This window comes from Dipodomys merriami, unplaced genomic scaffold (genome assembly GCF_024711535.1).
Source record: "Dipodomys merriami isolate MVZ:Mamm:240054 unplaced genomic scaffold, mDipMer1.0.p SCAF_30, whole genome shotgun sequence".
NCBI lineage: Eukaryota > Metazoa > Chordata > Mammalia > Rodentia > Heteromyidae > Dipodomys > Dipodomys merriami.
This window is the reverse complement of record NW_027204493.1, coordinates 8,655,444-8,676,929: the sequence shown is the minus strand read 5'-3', so window position 1 is coordinate 8,676,929 and position 21,486 is coordinate 8,655,444. Positions and strand designations below refer to the sequence as shown.

Genomic DNA, 21,486 nt, shown 5'->3' with positions numbered 1-21,486 from the left:
GAGAAGAGACTGCAGTAGGCATGAAGTGTGAACACAAGCAGGAGAGATGGAGAGGAAGTGGACGGGCGGTGGAAAGACAACTTGCAAAGACAGTGCAGTCACACATAAGAGTATGTCAACGCAATTCCATTTCTGAGTACTCAGAAGCCATCAAAATCTAAGAGTCCAAGCATTGCAAAGGGTAAGGGACAGCCACACGATGGCCCAAACCATGGAGATTATTTAGGTAAGAGCACTAGGCCTCTTCCTCCTCAGGAGTACAGGCACAAGGAAAAAGGGTTAGTTAACACGTTGCTTATGAAATCGTCTTATTGTCTTGAGTTTTCAGGATGGAGGGAAACAAGCATAGAAGCTTCTAGATACAGACTTTTTTTTTTTAATTTTATTTGTGAACATACTGTACACAGACTTTTTTTTTTGGTGCTGGTCCTGGGGGTTGAACTCAAGACCTGAACTATTTTACAGTGCTACTTCTGGCTTTTTTTTTTTTTTTTGAGGGGCAAGGGGTGGTTAATTGGAGGTAAGAGTCTCATGGACTTTCCTACCCAGGATGGTTTTGAACCATGATCTCAACCTCCTGAGTAGCTAGGATTTCAGGTGTAATTCCACTTTTGGATAGACTCTAAGTAGCTCAGGAAAATGAACTCCTGAAAGCTATGTTTTGGAAGTTCTCTAACACAAAAGCCACCTAACCACCTACTATTCATTTCCTGGGTGTTTGTGTGTGATGCGCATGTGCATCACACACGCGTGCACACACACACACACACACTCAGAAGCCTCCTATCAGATCTTTGTACCATCTCAAAAAATGAACACCTAGTAAGAGGAAGAAGATACAGAGTACAGGCTCCAAAATGAACTAGATCCAACCAAAACAACTACTACAACACAATGGGTCTTCCCTGAAACAGAGAGCAATGGGGAAACAGAAGATAAAGCATCCAGGTGCTGGGAAGGTGGCTCAGTGGTAGAGCACTTGCCTTGCATCCATGAGACCCTGAGTTCGATTTCTCAGCACCACATAAGCAAAAAGAAAAAAAGCCAGAAGTGGCACTGTGGCTCAAGTGGTAGAGCGCTAGCCTTGAGCTGAAGAGCTGAGGGACAGCGCCCAGGCCCCATGACCGGACCCAAAAAACAAAAACAAATCCATAAAACCAGATCAAAATACTAAAAACATAAAATAAAAAGACAGCTCATGCAAGGAAGAATTTTTGGAAGTTAAATTAAAGGACTCTCCTGAAGAATCATTTAAAAGTCACACCTGTAATCCTAGCTACTCAGAAGGCTGAGATCTGAGGATCGCAGTTCAAAGCCAGCCCAGGCAAGAAAGTCTGTGAGACTCTTCTCTCTAGTTAACTACCAGAAAACTGGAAGTAGTGCTGTGGCTCAAGTGGTAGAGCACTTGCCTTGAGCTGAAGAGGTGAGGGACAGCACCCAGGCACAGAGTTCAATCTCCATGACTGACAAAAAAAAAAAAAGAAAGAAAGAAAAAGAAAAAGAAAAAAGAAAAAAAAGAAAAAAAAAAAGAGATGAAGGCAAGAAAACTAGACCAAATCAGAAAGTCCAGCATGTAATTATTAGATTTCTAGTCACACTGTTATTCTTCCAATAATGTAAAACATGTGGCTTTTGGCAGTAATGACTTTGACCTCATACTTGCAAGGCAGGTGCTCTACCACTTGAGCCTAAAACATGTAGTTTCGATTATACATGAATTGCTAACAAATCTCAGAATTTTCAAAAACAGTAATGAGTGAAGAGAAACTTCACATTCTCACACAGGTTAATAGAGAAAAAAAAACTAAAAGGAAAAATACATCCTTTGTGGGTATGTGTATCTATGAATTACTGACTGATTGTTTTACAGAAGTTTTGGTTATCATTTCTGAAGACTTTTCTTTCATATCTAGCAATGGAAATCTTAATCAGAGGTTATGGGATTGTTCCAGAGAGTATATATCTTTATTGTTTTTAATAATACCCTAAACATCAATACAGGAAGTTATGATATAGTTAATTTCAGGTGGGGGTTTTATTGTTGTTTTGCCCTTTGCTCTTTTGATTTTGACCAATTTTTTTTTTTTATGACATCAATGAGAGCTTCCAAAACAAATTAGACAAAAATATGGAGTCAGGTCATCATAGATCAAAGCCTCTGAAGGAGCCACAGCGGTCCTTAATTATTAGCTTACTGTTGGTTCATAACAATGTTTTTAATAAGATGAAAGAAAACAGGAATTACTTGGTGAATTCTTTTCTTGACTTGCAACCCACTGTGAAAATAATATCAAAGGAAACCATCTTGCCTTTGTTCCTTTTGTCTGCTTAAATTACAACACTTCTGGGCAGGGCTTTCAGACAACTTTTTTTGTTAGTTGGCAGGGCCAGGAACTGGTTTGCTGAGGGGGAAAATCTGGGTTTCTTCAATGTGTGACAAGATTCAATGATGATCCCACTGCCATTAGACTTCTTCACAGACACAGTGTGCCCTCAGCAGGAGTTATTAACACACTGCACTGAAAAGTTATTTTACTATTTAGAAATCATTTGTGCCTTCTTAGCTTTTGGCCTTAGTTGGTTAGTTCTCAGCACACGTCAAGCCAGGAGCCACCAGGCCTGGCTCAGAGCTGTAATCCCAGCTAGTCTGGGAGGTGGAGAGCAGAAGGAGAGAAATTAAAGCCCAGCGAGGCAAAAAGTTAACAAGAATTTAAGGAAACGCCCACCTCACAGGCCTAATCTCCGCCCTCGATGGCAGCGCCTGCGCAGTAGGTGAGACACCGCCCACTTCCACCCCCCCCCCCCCCCCATAGAAAAGGGGCCTCCAAGAAGCCAGATGGTGCCATTTTCTCCTTTTCCTCATGAGAAGTTGGCCTGGTCAGCTCTGCTGGCAATAAGTCTTTCCTTCTATTTGACTTCTGTCCGCGTGGTCTTTGGGGTTACATCTTCTCCTTCAAATTCACCTTAACAAGTAAATCCAGTGTGATAGTACATACCTGAATCCCACCTATGCAGAAGGTAAAAGAATCATAGTCTGAAGCCAGTCTGGGTGAAAACATGAGATCCCATCTAAAAAAAATAAAAACTAAGGAAAGAAGATTGTGTGTGTGTGTGTGTGTGTGTGTGTGTGTGTGTGTGTGTGTGTGTGCATGTGTGTATCTCAAGTGGTAGAGCACTTGCTAAGCAAATATGAGGTCCTAAATTCAAACTCCCCTGCCACCAAAAACAAGAAAAAGAAAGGCAAAAAGAAAAATTGTCCTTGATTTTTTTAACCTGCTGTCTCAATGCTAGTAAAGACAGTATAAAGGTCATCTAGCCAAACGTGAAACCAAGAATTTCAAACATAAGAGGATGAGAATGGAAACGTGGACCAATAGAAATATTTCAAACCCTCATAAAGATTTGAAACTCATTTATCAATCTTTTCCAAAATAGAAACTGCCATCTCCTTTGAGAAGATATGCCTGCCTGTTCCCAGCCAGTATGCAAAGGCGTTAAGATACTGAATAGAGTCCTGCTTGCATCAAATATCAAGTGGCTGCCCTGAGCAGAAAAATAAAATGAAATTCAGGTGCTAGTGGTTCATACCTGTAATCCTTAGCTACTCAGGAGGCTGAGATCTGAGGATCGCAGTTCAAAACCATCCAGGGCAGGAAAGTCCATGAGACTTTATCTCCAATTAACCACCAGAAAACCATAAGTGGAACTGTGGCTCAAAGTGTGAGAGTGCTAGCCTTGAGCAAAAAAGCTCAGGGACAGTGCCACGTCTTGAGTTTAAGCCCCATAACAGACAAAAAAGAAAATACATTCTCCATTTCCTAAGAAATAACTAATTTGGGAAGCAGTGAAGGAATATTCATGTCTATTAGCAACTCGTGGTTTGTCTTTAGGGGATTAAAAAGATTTGCAAGTCAAAGGAGAAACTGCTCTTTTTCTGCTTTGTAGTGTCCTTCAGTTCTAATGGAGTGTGCTCACACAGAGACAGAGAATAATGGAGTGATAGCTAGAAAAACCTCTTCTTCCCCATGAAACAAATTCAGGGAAGTCTATCATGGCTGTAGACTACCATCAAGGTCAGAGGATTGAGGAGCAAAACTCCTACTTTCATCCTCATTAAAAGCTCAGGTAGATTTGAAACTGTCAGAGCTTCCCATACCACCTAAACTCTCCCATCAGTACAGTACAATAGATTGAGCAATACACCTGATTGGGGTTTGTTTATTTTTGGTTTTTTAGTACTGGGGATTTAACTCTTGCATGCTAGGCAAGTGCTGTACCTCAGAGCCACACCACAAGCCTTTAAATGTTTGTGTTTGTTAAGTTTCCTGAGAGATTCTGTTATGCAGCCATATTTGAAAACCATTCTTCTATAGCATAGATGTTTTGTTAAGTGGGCTAGAGGTGTGGCTCAAGTGGTACAGTATCTGCCTGGTGAGTAAGAAGCCCTGAGTTCAAACCCCAGTACCATTCCAATGTGGCTCAGCTCTTTCTCCCCTCTCCCATGTATTTCATTATTAAAAATCAACTTACAAAAGAAAAAATAAAAGCTCAAGTGGTAGAGTGCCCGCCTCAAAGTTGGCATAAGTGCATTGCTCTCTGAAGTCTATACTTCCTAGTTTTTGCTATAGTTCAACTTGGCTACAAGTTCTGGCTGTGGATTCTGATCATGGACGCTGAACAGAAGTGATATTTGCAACATCCATGATGCTACCTCAAAAGGAAAAAGGCATGTCCTCCCCCCTTCCATCTCCCTAACTTCTTGCTGGCTGGATTGTAGATTTGGTGGCATAAATGGAAATAAACACCTTAGACCAAGACAGGAGTCCTATAATTCAGGATATTAGGGCCTCAGAGAAGAGGGATCCTGGTCCCCATCATCATGCACCCAGCATATCTAATATAACTGCCCTGCCCTACCTTGTACCTTGAGAAGTGTTAAGTGACCAGTTGCCAACCTGTGGAATTACTGAGAGGTGGTAGAACCCTTAGGAGGTGGAGCTAATAGAGGAAGTTGGTCTTTGGGAGTGGGCCCTTATAGGCAATAGCAGAATCCCATTTCCTTCCCTTCTTTCCTTGATTCCAGCCTCTATGAGGTGAGCAGCCTTTTCTGCTACATGCTACCACCACAAGGCACTGTGCTGACACAGGCCCAAAAAACAAGGCAAAGACGCCATGGATTGAAACCTCTGAATCTGTGCACCAAAATAGCTTCTCCTCTTTTTAAGTTGTCTGTCTCAAGTATTTGTTGCAGCAGAAGAAAACTAAGATTCTTGTCTTCTTTAAGAAACATCTATCATTTTTATTATCTTTTAATAGTTGCACAGGGAGTTTCAATACAATATGTGTATACTGCATCTTGATTAGTGTCTCCCCTTCCACCATCCCCTCCCATCCCCATCCATCTTGATTTCTAGTTCCATTTTCACACATGTACATTGAGTACTAGGTATAGTTTCACAGTTTAAGAGGTTAGCAAATTAAAAAAAAAAACCAGAAACATCATACTTGTATGGGGGGACTTGAATTTCTTGTTTCAAATATTTTTGGATTGAATGTTTTACAAAGTACTCAGTTACACTCATGATTAAAACTTTATATTTATCCAAGTAAATATAGATAGAAAACATCAGTATGTATAATATAGATATCTATGTCATCTGTGTATATAATTATGGAATGTGGATAGATACATGGTTGATAATGAGGATAGATACATGACAAATACATGATGATAGATGACAAGGAGGAAAGAAAGAAGAAAGTAAGGAGGAAAGGAGAGAGACAAAGAAAGAGGGAGAAAAAGAAAGAAAGAAGGAAAGATAGAAGAAAGAAAGAAAGAAAGAAAGAAAGAAAGAAAGAAAGAAAGAAAGAAAGAAGGAAGGAAGAAGGAAGGAAGGAAGGAAAGAAAGAAAGGTCACGACTATAGAATAACAGTTGCACCATAACAATTCAAATGATTTATACCTGCATGTAAGTAAAATCCACACATTTTTATTGAGGACTGCTCATGTGAAAGAAACTAAGATGATACAAATAACGATGCTATTGTTTTTAAAAGTGCTACTTTCACTTATGAGTAACAAATTAATTTCAACAAAACAATACCATTCACGCTTACTAAGTAACTCTGTTAACCTAAATTTCATTGGCTTGAAGCTTTTCTTATACTTGGTAAATGTGCTTTGCTTTATAGCTGCATATAAACTTTAAGAAGAAAAGGAATGTAAGTAGTCTTTTTTTTTACATTTTCAGTATCTTTGGCATAAATCTCAGAAAAGCTTTTTATCACCATACTTTAGTTGGGTGAGGAAACTTTCCACACATTTCCACACATGTGACATTTCCACATATGTAAACAATGCATGCTCATCAATCTAACCGCCTCTATCACTCTCCCACCCCCTTCTCAAAATAATTTCCACAGATTTTCATACATGTAAATAAACTACACTGGCCATATTCATCCTCAGTCACTAAAAATTGTATTTATATTTATTTGTGTTTAAATTGCTTAAATTCCAAGCAAAGAGTTGTGAGAATTTCATTCTTTTAAATGCTATCAATAAGGAGGAGAAACAGTAATGTTAACTACAAGAAGTTTGAAGACAGTCAGGGCAGGGGAAGAAAATCAAGAGACTTCATATCCAAAACAACCAGCAAAAAGAAAACCCAGCAAAAAGCTGTGCTGAACTCATGGCTCAAGTGGCAGAGCACCTGCCAAGCAAGCAAGCCATGTAGGTATGAGGCCCTGAGTTCATGACACTAATATGAGGAATTCTGCATTTGAGGGACATTATCTGAAATCAAACAACCAAGTAGGTCATAGAATAAGTTTTGACTATGGTCTTGACTTGATCCTGGAATGCCTGTGTGACAAGTCCCCTTACTATATGCTCACACTGCCCGCAAGCAAGTGCCTTTTCCTCTTTGTGCTTCAGAGTTTACCAGCAAGTGAAAGTAGTAGACACCACGGTGTTTTCAGATCTTCCCAGCCCCGATCTTCTGAAATTCTACATTTAACGATATGAGGATGAAGTTTGGATCATTTGTAAGGGGGAGAAAAATCCAAGCCAAATTCCTTATTAAGCCCAAGTGTCACATTGCCCTCTTCTGGACCTTTGTAGTATCTATATGGGCAAGATTATGATGATGATGATGATGATGATGATGATGATGATGATGATGATGATGATGATGATAATGATGATTGGTCTGGGAAGGTGGCTCAGTGGTTGAGTGCTTGTCTTGCATGCATAAGGTCCTAGGTTCAATTCCTCAACACTATATAAGCAAAAAAAGCCGGAAGGAGCGAGATTATTAAAAACCCATAAACCTAAATGATGTGGGAATACCAGAATCCAATACCTTTTTTTTTCCCCTCCACAACACTTTAGAAATCCAAATTAGAATCAGGTACCTGTGGTTCATGCCTATAATCCTAGCTACTCAGGAGGTTGAGATCTGAGGATCACACTTCAAAGCCAGCCTGGGCAGGAAAGTCTGTGAGATTATCTCCAATTATCCACCAGAAAACTGAAAGTAGATCTGTGGCTCAAGTGGCAGCCTGGAACCACACACACACACACACACACACACACACACACACACACACACACACACACACACACACACACACACACACACACACACACACACACACACACACACACACACACACACACACAAAACCAAGCCAAAACGGAACCATCAAGAGGGTCAAAAGGCAAACCACAGAATTAATTACATACCCAGACCATCAAAAGGAAAATCACAGAACTGATTATATACCCTGATCTCCCAACGATATCCAGTGCTCAATTAAATATTTGTTGAACAACTGTGAAACACCTGCTTTTTCCAATAGGAACAGCCAGCTGAGATGTAAACACTGTAACTGTGGAACAGGCAGCTTTCAACAGAAATGGAAGTGATTCTGAAAGGAGGAAAGGGAACAAGGCTTATTAGCAGAAATAAAATGGCTAAGTCAGCAAGTTCTGGAGAAAAAGAACAGGTCACGAGGACCCCAGAGAGAAGGGGTAACTGTAAAACATGCACTTAAGCAAATTAGCTAGAAACAGGTGGAGTTTTGCCAAACGGAGACCAAGGCACACACCCCTGGCTGAATTTCATCAATGATGCTAAGGAAATCCAATGCAAATGTGAACTAGCAGATGAAGAAAATGCTTGAGATGTTGTAGATGCTCAATAAGTGTTAGATGAAGACCTGAAACATTCTGCAGTTGGTGCAGATCTTGGAGGATGAGATCGAGTTTCAGTCTGAGAATTCCTGTGCTTCTCACTACTCTATCCTCAGTACCTCTAACTCTGCACTCATTCACCAGCCATCACAGGGCTGAAACCCCAATTTCCATAGAGAGCACCCCTCATCTCACCTCACCTTACCTCACACTAAGCCATTCATTCCTAAGGTCTGCAGGAAAACAACTACTTCATCCACTTAAACCATATGGGACATATCATCTTCACATTTTTAAATGCTACTTAAGAAAGAAAAGGATTTAGAAAAAGTATTTCTCTTTCTTCATAGGTTTACTGCTATTGATCAAAAACATGTATTTTTTAATGAATAAATATTTTTGCAGAGGCAGGACATTTATAAATCATACAATTACAGGAAGCCAGTCTGGATTTTGGGTGAAGGAAAAGATGTCAAACACCAAACTGGCCTTAAAGGTGCAGGATGCTTAGTAAATAGTGATATATATCCATTAAAGAACACGGAGCAAGGAATCAAACATCACACGGTTCTAACTGCCTTCGAAAAGCAAAATAAGCTGCTCTTTAAAAGAAGAGGTGCTGGGTAGGTGGCTTAGTGGTAGAGCGCTTGCCTTGCATTCATGAGGCCCTAGGTTCGATTCCTCAGCACCACATAAACAGAAAAGGCCAGAAGTGACACTATGGCTCAAGTGGTAGAGTACTAGCCTTGAGCTGAAGAGCTGAGGGACAGTCCCAGGCCTAGAATTCAAGCCTCACGACCAACAAAACAAATATAAAAGGAGAAGAACCAGGAATAGTAATTCATGCCTGTAATCCAAGCACACAAGAGGAAGGCGCAGGAAGACTGAGAGTTCAAGGCTTGCTACCTAGTGATACACCCTACCTCAAATCCTAGCACCTCTACACACCTTCCCCTAAATTCACATTTCAAAAAGAAAGAAAAAGAAGAAAAGAAAAGAAGAAGATTGAAAAGAAGAGAAAAGAAAAGGAAGTATCTTTCTACATCTAACTGAACTTTTGTTGTTCCAACTGCTGGGCCAGAGGGCTGCTCAGAGGACCCTGGTGACTGATGAAGAGAAAGGCACATGTAATTAGAGCCACTTTCCTCCCCAGAGTGGGAACTAATTTGGGCTGATTGAAGAACCAGTGCTTACACACATTGGAGAGGTGGTTAAGTGTGCCCTCCAGGGAGCTGGTTCTGAGAATTACACACTGTTCCAGGATGCTAGTTAATCGACCCAGTATTTCTGGCTGAAAAAAAAAAAAAACACACCCAAAAAACCTTCCCCAAGGAAGTAAATTAAAGCAGTAGATAATGAGGATCACTCCGCTCCGGGGCAGCCTAGGAGCAAAGCTTGAGCTCTAGAGACTACACATTACTTAAATGCAGAAAGTGCGAAAAGATTACAGACTGAACATCCAAAGTTGCACAAGCATGCATCCCAGCAGCGCCTTCCTCCTCCCACACACCTCGGCTTTTTCGACCTGTTTATAATGGTGTTGTTGAAGTTTGTAATGGTTGTTATTTTTTTGGTATGTGCATGCTGGTCCTGGGGCTTGAACTAAGGGACTGGGCACTGTCACTGAGAGCTGCTTTCTGCTTAAGGCCAGTGCTCTACTACTTGAACCATGCCCCAGTCCTACAGCTGTGAAGACAAGGAGTTCTCAGTGAAAACAACATGAGGCTCAAGAAATGAGTGGTTTCTGGGAGCTTTGTGGTAGCAGCATGCTCACGTACATGGTGGTCTGTTCATCCAGAAGGAAACGTCCTTGCCATGTTGTCATGTGCAGAGAAACCTTCCTGAGTCAGACCCCAAGTATTGGGGAGTGGGAGAGGGAGCAGAACTGAGGGAGAGGGGAATTCAGGCTGTGTCACACTTTACCATAATTCTGTGTGTACATTTGTTTTATTGTTTTGACGGTATTATTTATTTGACGGTTATTGTTTATAACGGTACAACTGAGATTTTCTTAGGGTTAAAAATACACATTTATCTCTATTGCTGTCTGGGCGTATGGCCTGTCTCTGATGACCACATATGCAACAATGTCTTGTCCCTAATACAATAAAGTAGCTTGAGATAGTGGAGTTTAATGTTTAAAAACAAATTTTTCCAGCCAGGCACTTGCTGCTCATATTCATAATCCTAGCTACTCAGCAGGCTGAAATCTGAGAATCGAGGTTCAAAGCCGGCCTCGGCAAGAAAGTCTGTGAGGCTGTGAGACTCTTATCTCCAATTAACTAAAAAAAAAAAGCCAGAAGTAGAGCTGTGGCTCAAGTGGTAGAGGACTAGCCAAAAGCAAAAAGAGCTCCCGGACAGTGCCCAGGCCCTGAGTTCAAGCCGCAGGACTAGAAGGCACGTACACACAAAGTTTTGAATGCAGAAGTAAAATGAATACAAAACAAATGATATCCAAGCACTATATAAAAACGTGGTGAGGTAGGGGGAAAACAATGGAGGGGGTAACAATGTTCAAGAGGAAGTGTACTCATTACCTCACTCATGTAACTGTAACCCTCTGTATAGTATCTTTACAATAAAAAACAAAACAAACAAAAAACATGGTGAGATGTAGTCATCAAGTAACTGTAGACTATGCTCCTAGGATAGATGATGGTTTTTACTAGTGGTAAAAAAAAAAGGGGGGGGCTGGAAAGGTGGCTCAGTGGTAGAGCGCTTGCCTTGCATGCTTTAGGCCCTGGGTTCGATTCCTCAGCACCACATAAGCAAAAAGAAAAAAAGCCTGAAGTGGCACTGTGGCTCAAGTGGTAGAGCGCTAGCCTTGAGCTGAAGTGCTGAGGGACAGTGCCCAGGCCCAGAGATCAGGCCCCACGACTGGACTCCCCCCCCCCCAAAAAAAAAAGCTCACACCTATAATCCTAGCTACTCAGGAGGCTGAGATCTGAGGATCACAGTTCAGACAGCCCAGGCTGCAAAGTCCATGAGATTCTTATCTCCAATTAACCACCAGAAAACAAGAAGTAGTGCTACAGCTCAAGTGGTAGAGCGCTTGCCTTGAGCTGAAGAGCTGAGGGGCAGCGCCCAGGCCCAGAGTTCAAGCCCCAGAACTGACAAAAAAAAAAAAAAAAAAAAAAAAAAGCCCATGATACCCATAGGTTCCCAGATGTGCTCAGATCCCCTGGACCTGGGCAGACATGAGGATTAGGAATTTATCTGGCAGGCCCTCTAAATTTGTTTTCCTTTCTCTTGAAGGCTTTGGGAATCCTAAAAGCAGAGTAGTGAACACTACACCCAGGTTGAACATGCACTTGTAGTGGAGTCCTTGATGCTCCAGAACATTCAGGAATATAGTTCACAGCTGCTTGAGTGTCCCAGACTTTTCTGCCCTGGCTGGCTTCAAACCATTATCCTCAGATCTCAGCCTCCTAAGCAGCTAGGATTACAGGCATGAGTCACAGGTGCCAGGCTCTGAATCAAGATAGTTTAGTTCCCTAAATAAGCCGTGCAGGTTTTAGTTCCCTAAATAAGCCGTGCAGGTTCAGGCTTCTATGCATTTGTATATATGACTTGTTCCCAACTGATACCCCAACTCTATTGCTCTGTGGAGTCTTCTTGAATATGGTGGCATGCTCAGAATACTTCGTATGCCCTTCTGTTGGTAATGATCAGAGGCATAGCTTTTTTATATGGGCATTTCTGTCTACAAGTCTACATATCAAAGTAGTGATAACAGAGACAATATTTGGTTTATTTCTATCTTGAAAGAGTGCTGGGTACATCAGAGGTACTCAGTACATGCTTATGGAATTGAAGTGTGAAAGGAATTCATTCAGGTTTTATTTTTCTCATTGCTATGCATGGAAAATATTTTCAATTCCTGTTTTCCAAGAATCACACTTTTCTCATCTCAACATCTAATGGCTGAAATTCTATTATGAAAATCCAGCTCAATTTCTCTTCCCTCCTCTTCCATCTTCCCTTTCCTATCCCCTCAGAGAACTTTGGGATTCTCCAAGCAGAATTCAGCTTATATACCACAGCACTTTGTATATTCCAGCAGTATCTGTCCATCCTGCCCAGTGTTTGAGTTACTTGTGTGCAGTCACACCTTCCTGTCCCAATGTGGGTTTCTATAAAGTAGATTTTTGGTCATAGTAATTTCGGAATTCTGGATGCCCAGGACCCAGGAGGAGTCTATAAATGTTGACTGAATTGAACTGGTGGTATCCAGATATTTTTAGGGGTGGCAAGGATCCCAGAAAATACAGAAATAGTTATTTCTCTTTTAAATATCCTTTATATCTAAAAATAAAAAAAGACACTACAAGCAACTATTTTACGATTTGAAAAAAGAACAAAGAAAAGGCAAAAAAGCTAAAAAGAAAAAGAACAACCAAAAACAAAAGCCAAACCCTTTTCAAATGTTCTTTCTTAAAACAAGAGCAAGTTTGTTACAAATATCCCTGGTTGGAAAATTTCTGACACACAGTGGGCTTGATGAAGAGCCCGTAGTTTTTGCGGTCGGGAATCACACCACAAATGCTGGTAGGCATTCCTAAGCGTGCTATTTCTGTTGGCAGCATCAGTGTGTTCACAGACCAGCATCGGCTCCAGCTCCCCAGACAATACAAACAACCTGATGATGAGCTCCCCGTGGAAAGCCACCGAGGCTCAAATAATCACATGAACAGTGAAAAGGGCTTCCTTTTTCCTCTGTTTTTATTTTTAGGGTGTGATATTGTTAGTAGCCTCCAGTAAAATCTGCTTTGCTTTGAAGCATGGGACATCATCTGTGCTGTATTTTCCAAGACTTTGTCTGTACTTCTCTGTTCTTCCAAATAACTCTGCTAATATTCACCTGCAATATCTCTGCTCCTGTCTTTCTGTCTGCCCTCTCCCAAGCAACCAAAATCCATACTGTTTGACAGTGAGTTAAATCCCACCTCTAAGCCAGTGGAGGGCCACTCTTTTTTCTGGATTCTAATGCATCCCTTTCCTTCAAACACCAAAGACTTATGGTTAAATGTCTAACCTCAAAAGAAAGTTCTGAGATGTGCTTCAGTTAGGCAGTTTATTCCGTAGGTTTTGCCTCTTCACCATAAAATATCCTTTCCTACCAGGTAACATTCCATATCCAGTTTCCCTAACTGGAACACACTTGTTCTTTTCTTACTCAGTGCTTAAGGCCTTCCTGGAATATCATTTCTTGGTATTTTTCTTCTCTCCAAGTTCATGACCAAATCATCAGTGTCCCCACTCAACTTTGCTCATACCTCGATGCTATGAATTATGTTCGGTCTCTCTTAAGAATGACTTTCATCTGCTTTGAATCCTTGACATCTCCCAAAATCTAATGCAAACAAGGATGTGACAGCTACAAATACATATTAACCAAGGCGTAAGAATTAAAACATAGTCGATTAGAGTTACAGCTTGGGCCTGGTGTAAGTCAGGGATGGTAGTGAGCAGGAAAATCAGAAAGGAAGGTCCCTTAACCTTCTCTGCTTTTTATTAAACCACTGTGACTGATAAACATTGGTGATAGTAGCTATACAAATTAAATGACTGTTTAATCTCAACTTTGCTATCTCCAGGGCAGTTAATCCAAATTGATGAAATTTTGGGGTAGCTAAGAAGAAATCAAAGTTGCTGAGCAAGACATAAATAGAGGTAATTGTGAAAGCTTGTTGAAGAAAACAACAGATCTAATACGTGGACAAATAGAGCACAAGTGTTCATCACTCAAAGGCACCATTGAAACTTCTTTGTTGTTAATCTATAAAGAAACATCCCAGGTACACAAACTGTGCTTTTCCATTTTTCAACCTGGGCCGAATCCAGTTATGTTTCACAGGTTGGCATCACACATTCCTCTATATTCCCTCCATCCCTCCATTTGTCCCTCATGCTCCTTGCCTCTCCGATAAACTCAGAACACCTACTGCCTGGAGCACATGGGCATTGACCACGTGCCTCTCACCCCCTTAAGCTTGGCTTGTTCTTTCCTTATAATTGTGCTCTGTCTTATTAACAACTATGACTTAATGGGAGCTTGCAATAAACAGCAGATTCTCAAAGGCAGCGAGAACTTAGAATTACTGCTCTCCTCATGTACTTTTGGAGTAGAGTTGGGTGCTGTTAACAACCACATTGGACTATGCAGGTTGTCTCAGGACTATGATCCTAGCTACTTAGGAGGTGAAATGGAAAGGATTGTGGTTTAAGACCAGCCTGGGAATGGGAAGGGGTAGAGGGAATGGGGGGTGCTTTGTGAGGTTTGTCTTAATAAAAGCTGAGTGTGGTGGCAACACATGTTTGTCACTCCAGCTATGTGGAAAATGTAAACAAGAGGATCAAAGTCCTGGCTAGCCCTGGGGGTGGGGAGTGAGACCCCATTAAAAAACAAACAAACTGATGGGTCTGGGAAGGTGGCTCAGTGGTAGAGTGCTTGCCTAGGAGGCCCTGGGTTCGATTCCTCAGCACCACATAAGCAGAAAAAGCCAGAAGTGCTGCTGTGGCTCACGTGGTAGAGTGCTAGCCTTGAGCTAAAGAGCTGAGGGGCAGTGTCCAGGCCCAGAGTTCAGGCCCCACGACTGACAGTCAATCAATCAATCAATCAATAGTAAAAAAACAAACAAACTGAGGTTCTATTAAAAAAATAACAAATCTAACAGAGCTGGAGGCATAGCTCAAGTGGTAGAGTGCCTGACTAGAGAGGTTGAGGCCCTGAGTTCAAATAAATAACAACTAAGAACCAAACAGACAATAAGTAGCCAATAACACAACAAAACCTGTGATGGGACACCAGGCGTCAGTACAACCACCATCCGAGATATGTGGGCTGTCAATAAGTGGCAGCATTCCATAGACAACTCACTTGATATCTTCACTAATTCACTCTCTAATCTGAAGCTGGACAGCTCCGTTTCCCCTCTCCCACACAGATGGGTGTGGCCATTACACATAATTTGGCCCAATGTGATCTTAGTGAGGGGTTCCTGAGAAAGTGTATTTTGTCTGTGAACAGAGGATGCAGCCAGCACAGCGCCTTCCCCTGTCTTTCTCCATGGAGCTAGCCTGGTGAAACACACACACACACACACACACACACACACACACACACACACACACACACACACACACACACACACACACACACACACACACACACACACACACAGAGGAAAAGCAGGATAGACAGAACAAAAGATGGGAGCAAACTGGGTTTCTGATGTCCCCTAAAACAAAGATGTCAATCTCCTCTCCTGACCTTGTTCTTCAAGACAAACAACTGTTACCTAAGAAGTAAAGTTCTTCTGTCTTTACTAAGAATGGCTATTATCACGTTGTTTCAGTTTGATCCAGTTTGTATCTGCATAGTTTGTGTCCTTCTTACAAGAACCTGATAGGTTTCTGTTGTTATCTTCTTTTTGCAGATAGACAGAGTAAACTTCAGAAGGATTGGTAAATTGTCCAAACTAGAAACAGGTCATCGAGGCTGGAGTTTGACTTCAAGCCCAGGCCTGTCTGTCCTTGAAGTCTGGGTTTCACACAAGGTGGATGATGCACCTTCCCAGGCCTCCATCTTCACTGGCTGGAGCTATGTGCATCTCCCGCATCCCCACTATTAGCAGGCAAGAGGATGGAGAATCCATGGTTTTCTCTTCCATTTCCTTGCCCTTGCCCCATCAGCTGCTACCCTCCTACCCCCACAGAACAGGATCCCACATCCAGAGGAAAGGACCAGTTCAGCCAACATTATTCTTACATACCCGATTTCTTCATGTTGAACTCAACAAGTGGTCCACCAGAAACAACACAGATAAGACTACATCTATAGCTAGCAGAGCTGGGTAGATATAGAAATAGATCATTCAAATATAACATAGAAAGGGTAAGTGCCCCTAAGAGGATACCTGGAAGGTGAATAGGACCTAAATCAGGAATTTGCAAGTATGATGACGCACTACCTAAACACAGGAAGTATAGCTCAGCAGTAGAGCAATGGCATAAGTGTGTGTGTGTGTGTGTGTGTGTGTGAGAGAGAGAGAGAGAGAGAGAGAGAGAGAGAGAGAGAGAGAGAGAGAGAGAGAGAGAGAGAGAAAGACAGATACAAAGACAGAAAGAGAGAGATCCTCAGTTCAGTTTCCTACACTGGAGAAAAGGAAAAGGGGAGGAAAATGTAGGTCAAATACAAAGTAATTCTGAATGTAGGAGCAAATTTGAGACTATAAACAGAGGGAAAAAGTCTGTCTGTGTCTTACAGGAACTCAAGAACTGGTTCTGTTAATTATGTTTAAGAATTTAAGAAACAGTTTTAAAGCTTTTTTTTTTTTGTTTTCTGGGACTGGGGGCTTGATCTCAGGGCCTAGGCACTGTCCCTGAGCTCTTTTTGCTCAACCCTAGGATTTTATCACTTTGACCCAGGGCATCACTTCTGGTTTTCTGGTGGTTAAATGGAAATAGAGTCTCAGGGACTTTTCCTGCCCAGGCTGGCTTTGAACCTCCATCCTCAGATCTCAGGGTCCTGAGTAGCTAGGATGATAGGCATGAGCCACCAGCACCTAGTTTTTAAAGTTTTTTGAAAATCCTCATGATTAAGTCGGGCACTGGTGGCTCACACTTGTAATCTTAGCTACTCAGGAGGCTGAGATCTGAGGATCACAGTTCAAAGCCAGTCCGGTCAGGAGAGTCCGTGAGACTCTTATCTCCAATAAACCACTCAGAAAACTGGAAGTGGCTCTGTGACTCAGGTGGTAGAGTGCTAGCCTTGAACTGAAGAGCTGAGGGACAGGGTTCAGGCCCAGAGTTCAAGCCCCATGACTGACAAAAAAAAAAAAAAAAGAAGAAAGAAAAAAAGAAAAAGGAAAGAAAAGGAAATTCTCATGATTAAAAATGCTGAGAGTGTGTTTCATTAGACAAGGATGGAACAAGTCTCTGTGTTTGAATCTCATTGTCTGTTCTGATGGGTAACTTACACTGAATGATCTAACACTAACATAGTCATAGCTCTCAGTGAATAGTCTAGTCATGGCAGAGACAGAAGGAAACACAAGTGTAATGACTGAGGACTCTCACAATTCTGAGCAATCTCATCCTGTTTTTCTATCAATGTTTTAACCATTTTAAAGTTTTGGTAACTGATCAACACACCACAGAGTGGTTCTCTTTCAGTGCTTCCTGCCATCTTGTCTATCTTCTCACCTGATATTCTCAAATCTTTATCAATATTCATATTCATAGACCTGACAGGTGGTTTAGTCATCCATCTCTCAGCTTTCTTGGAATTTTGAGACAATCTTGCCATATTGCCCAGGCTAGATTTGAACTCACTGTCTACTGGGATTACTAGCATAGACCAGCACATCTGACTAGATTTTTGTTTTGCAAATGGTTAGTTGAAACCATGCCATTTGAACATAAAATTCCCATCTATAGAACTAGTTAAATTTGCCAGGATGCTGCTGTAAAATGACTGTACTAACCTTAAGTAGTTAAATCCAGTTGTAGATTATATTGTCATAGTGACTTGAATATTTTATTCTCCCAAATTTTATAACTTCATTTCCAGAAAATATTTTCTGGGTAATAACAGAAAATGGCAAAGTATAGATTCAGCAAAAACCAATGTTATAAAGAATTTCTACTTTTAACAGCTAAAAGAAAATAATCCAATAAATTAAAATTCTAGAGAAAGTGATCAGACTTAGTAGCTTAATGTTATAACTTAATATTTAAATTCCTCAAAATGGAATTCCATGTGGCTGAACACATGAACCTATGAAGACCAGATTTTTCTTTTGTTAGTGGTGGGGCTTGAACTTGAGGCTTGAGAGCTGAGCCTCTTTGTGCTTAAGGTTAGTGCTCTACCACTTGAACTACAGTGCCACTTGCAGCTTTTTCTGAGTAGTTTATTGGAGATACTAGTCCCATAGACTTTCCTGTCTGGGCTGGCTTCAAATTATGATCCTCAGATCTCAGCCACCTACCTGAGTAGCTAGGATTACAGGCATGGGTCACCGGTGCCTGGCTGTATGTCTTCTTAATTATAAGTCTAGAGACTTGCAAATATTCCAGTCATATGCTATTAATATGTAAAACTGATTTATAGATTTCAAAGCTTAAGAACTATGCTATGTCTAGAGTCATGGTTTTTAGGTTTATCTGTTATTGTGCCTGTACTAGAGCTTGAACTCAGAGCCTGAACACTTCCTTTTAGCTTTTTTTGTTCAAGGCTGGCACTCTACTTCTTGAGCCACAGTTCCATTTTTGGCATTTCAGAAGTTAAATGGAGATAAGAGTCTTGCAGACTTTCCAGCCAGTACTGGCTTGGAACTGTTATCCTCAGACCTCAGCCTCCAGACCAGCAGATATACGGTTTTCTTTATTAAGACACCATTTGCTGATTAAAAATGTCTCAAATATTTTCACTGCTTGTTCCAAATTACACTGTCTTAACTAAAAACCTAAAGCTAAATTAAGAACATAACAGGCTCTGTGGCCTATCTGGAGTTATTACTTGGGAATTTAGGTTTCAGACAAACCTGCCTTTATTTTAAGTATTCTTTGGTTACTTGAGGGGGGGTGGTGAGGGACACACCTCAAACCAAATATCCAAGCCACATTTCGTCCTAACACAGGAGGCCTCTAAAGGTTTTTCCAGGCTTACCACATAACAGTGGTCAGTCCAAAAATAAACCCTCAAAAGCTTTACTTAGCAAATTCAACAGCACACCAAACACAACACCAATAAAGGGAGGAGCAGGCTCCACTTTTTTTTTTCTCCCATTGCCTCTCCCAGGATTCCCCCCTCCCCTCGCTCCTCCATCTCCTAATTAGAAAGCTAATTAGGATTCTAAATGTAAATGTAAATGGAGAGGGAGAGCTGGTCCCAGGCCAGGATTCCCTGAACAGCCAGCACTCCCCTCTTTCCTCTGTGAGTGTGGTGAGTGTGAGACCCATCACACTTGCTAGAGAGGAGTGTTGACGCTTGTTTATCCAAGTGGGAAGACCGATTGCACAAACTGCAAAGTCTGAGAATATAAAATGGGGGGGGGGAGAGAAAACCAACAAAGGAAAAGGAAACAAATACCTTTTTATTAACTCTGTTATTACCATGGTGACAGGAGGGGAGGGGAGGGAGGGTGTTGTACTCAAGAATCAGTTCCTGGTTCCAGGCAGGCAAGTCTCACTACAGCACTGGGCGACCACTCCGGTTACCATGGCAACCAAAAAACCTAGGAGGGCTTTTGCAACATTAACAGAAACCATCTTCTGAAGTGCTGCTGGTGAATCCAATTGAATGCTGGTGGTGAAAGCTTGTGTGACACATATTTTCAAACTTAAAAAAAAAAAAAACACCCTATTACCAAAAGCAAATGCTCATTTTAGATTCTCATTCGAAATCTTCACTTGGAACACATTTTCTTTTCTGGCCCCGCCTCTCTTTTTGGTTCCCGGGGCCTCGAGTGCGAACGAGATTTGTTTAATTTCCAACCTTGTCTAAATTACACGGGTGAGAGGTTCGAGTGTGACTCACTGGCTCTGAGCTGCTGGAATGAGGAATGGGGTATGTGCGGATCGAACAGAGTCCCTCTTGTCTACTCCTCTCGGGAGGGGACACGCTGGAGACAGAAGGAGAAGAGAAAGGGAAGAGAGGAAAGGAAGACAGCGCGGAGGAGGAAAGGAGGAAAGGAAAAAGGAGGGAGGAAACATTGACTTGGCCGAGTCTGGGCGGCCCTGAGGGCCAGGAGCACCTTTCTCTCGAGCCTGGGTCTCCCCACCTGCGCCGAAGTTTCCAGCTCCAGGAAGCTGATCAGATTCGGCTTAAAAAAAAAAAAAAAAAAAAGATCCCACGGCCACCCTTTCCTGGTGGGGTCCTCGAGCTCCCAATATTCCCGGCCGAGAGGCCAGGCCGGCTCTTTCTAACTTTGGTCTTCAAAAGAGCACTTTGTTCCCCACCCCCCAGTCCCCGGGCGCGGGTGGGGTGCGGTGGGAGGTCACCCTCACCCCTTCCCAACAGGGCTGCAAGATGTGCGTTACCCCCTCTATCCTTACTCTGGGCGGGAGCCCCCGGGAAGGTCACGCAGGCGCTCAGTCCTCGTTGCAGACGGACAGATTTGGGTAGCGGGTCCAGCGCACCCGCGTGCGCAGGGCTGGGCGCCCGTCTGCCCTCTTGGGCTCGCGGGGGGGCGCACGCACGGACGCGGGGTGTCCGCGCCGGGCACAGACACGGGGTGCGGGGATGCAGACGCGCATGGACACCAACCCCCGGGCGTCCTCGCCCGCGCTCCCGCTCCCTCCTCACTCACCGAGGGGGACACCCCACGGAACGCCCACCTCCTCCTCACCCCACTTCACCGCCACTCCTCGAGGTTCCTAGGAAGGGCAAGCGCCCAGTCTCCGAGCATCCATGTCTGCAGCCTGGCCGAGCCAGGGCGGCGCTCCCCCCCCCACCCCCGTCCCCCTTACCTTCGAGGCCAGGCCGACTTGGCGGGCTCCGCGGCGCGCGCCGGGCCGGGCGCGCAGGGTGGTCGGCGCTGCCGCGGGCGCCCGCGGATGTCCCCGTGGATGACCCCGTGCACGTCCCTCGGGTGTCCCCACGCGTGCCTCCGTGCGTGGGCACTGTCCCCGGCTGTCCTGGGCGGCCGATCTGCCCGACAGGATCGTGCAAACCCCGCCCGCCGGCCTCCGCCAGGCCCCGAGGGGACCGGGGCCGCCCCGCGGCGGCTCCCCAAGGCCCAATCCCGAGCGGCGGGCGGGCGGGCGGGCGGGCGGGCTCCGGGACGCGGGCCTGGACCGGGCAGGCCGGTTTCTATGGCAGCCGGGAGGGAGGGGCGCAGGGAGGAAGGCGCCGGGAAGGGGGTTCGGCTGGGCGCAGGGAGGATCGCTCCCGGGGAGCGGGGCGGGGGAGCGGGGAGCAGACGGAACGCGCGTTCCCAGCGGCGGCAGCTCGGAGCCGGGCCTGGCGTGTCCTTGGGAGACCGCGACCCGGTTAATCCTCCCCACCGCACAGCAAAAACACTGTGACTGCAACTCCGGGTGAGTCTGTCCGGGCTCTGTCTTAGGCTCTGCAGGAAGACTGAAGAGCGAATGTCGCCGTCGGCCTGGATTCCTCGCAGACCCACACAGACATCAGGTCTGGGTCGCGGGTGTCGCGCAGTCTGGCTCCCAGCTAGGATCTTCTGCAGAAGGGTAGGCGCCGAATCATTGTTTATCCAAGCTTACAAGCAAGGACGCCAACTCGCTGGACTGAGTGTAGAGCCTGGGATTCACACACCACTAC

The 21,486-nt window shown here is 43.5% G+C and overlaps 1 protein-coding gene across 1 annotated transcript in view; it reads right to left on the bottom strand.

Moving 5' to 3' along the window:
• Nim1k (NIM1 serine/threonine protein kinase) overlaps positions 1 to 20,923 on the bottom strand; it is a 51,519-nt gene extending 30,596 nt beyond the window's left edge. The window contains exon 1 of the mRNA XM_070040933.1: positions 20,673 to 20,923. The gene's annotated coding sequence lies outside the window, so the exon portion shown is untranslated. The remainder of the gene's footprint in view (positions 1 to 20,672) is intronic.
• Between the last annotated feature and the right edge of the window lie 563 nt (positions 20,924 to 21,486).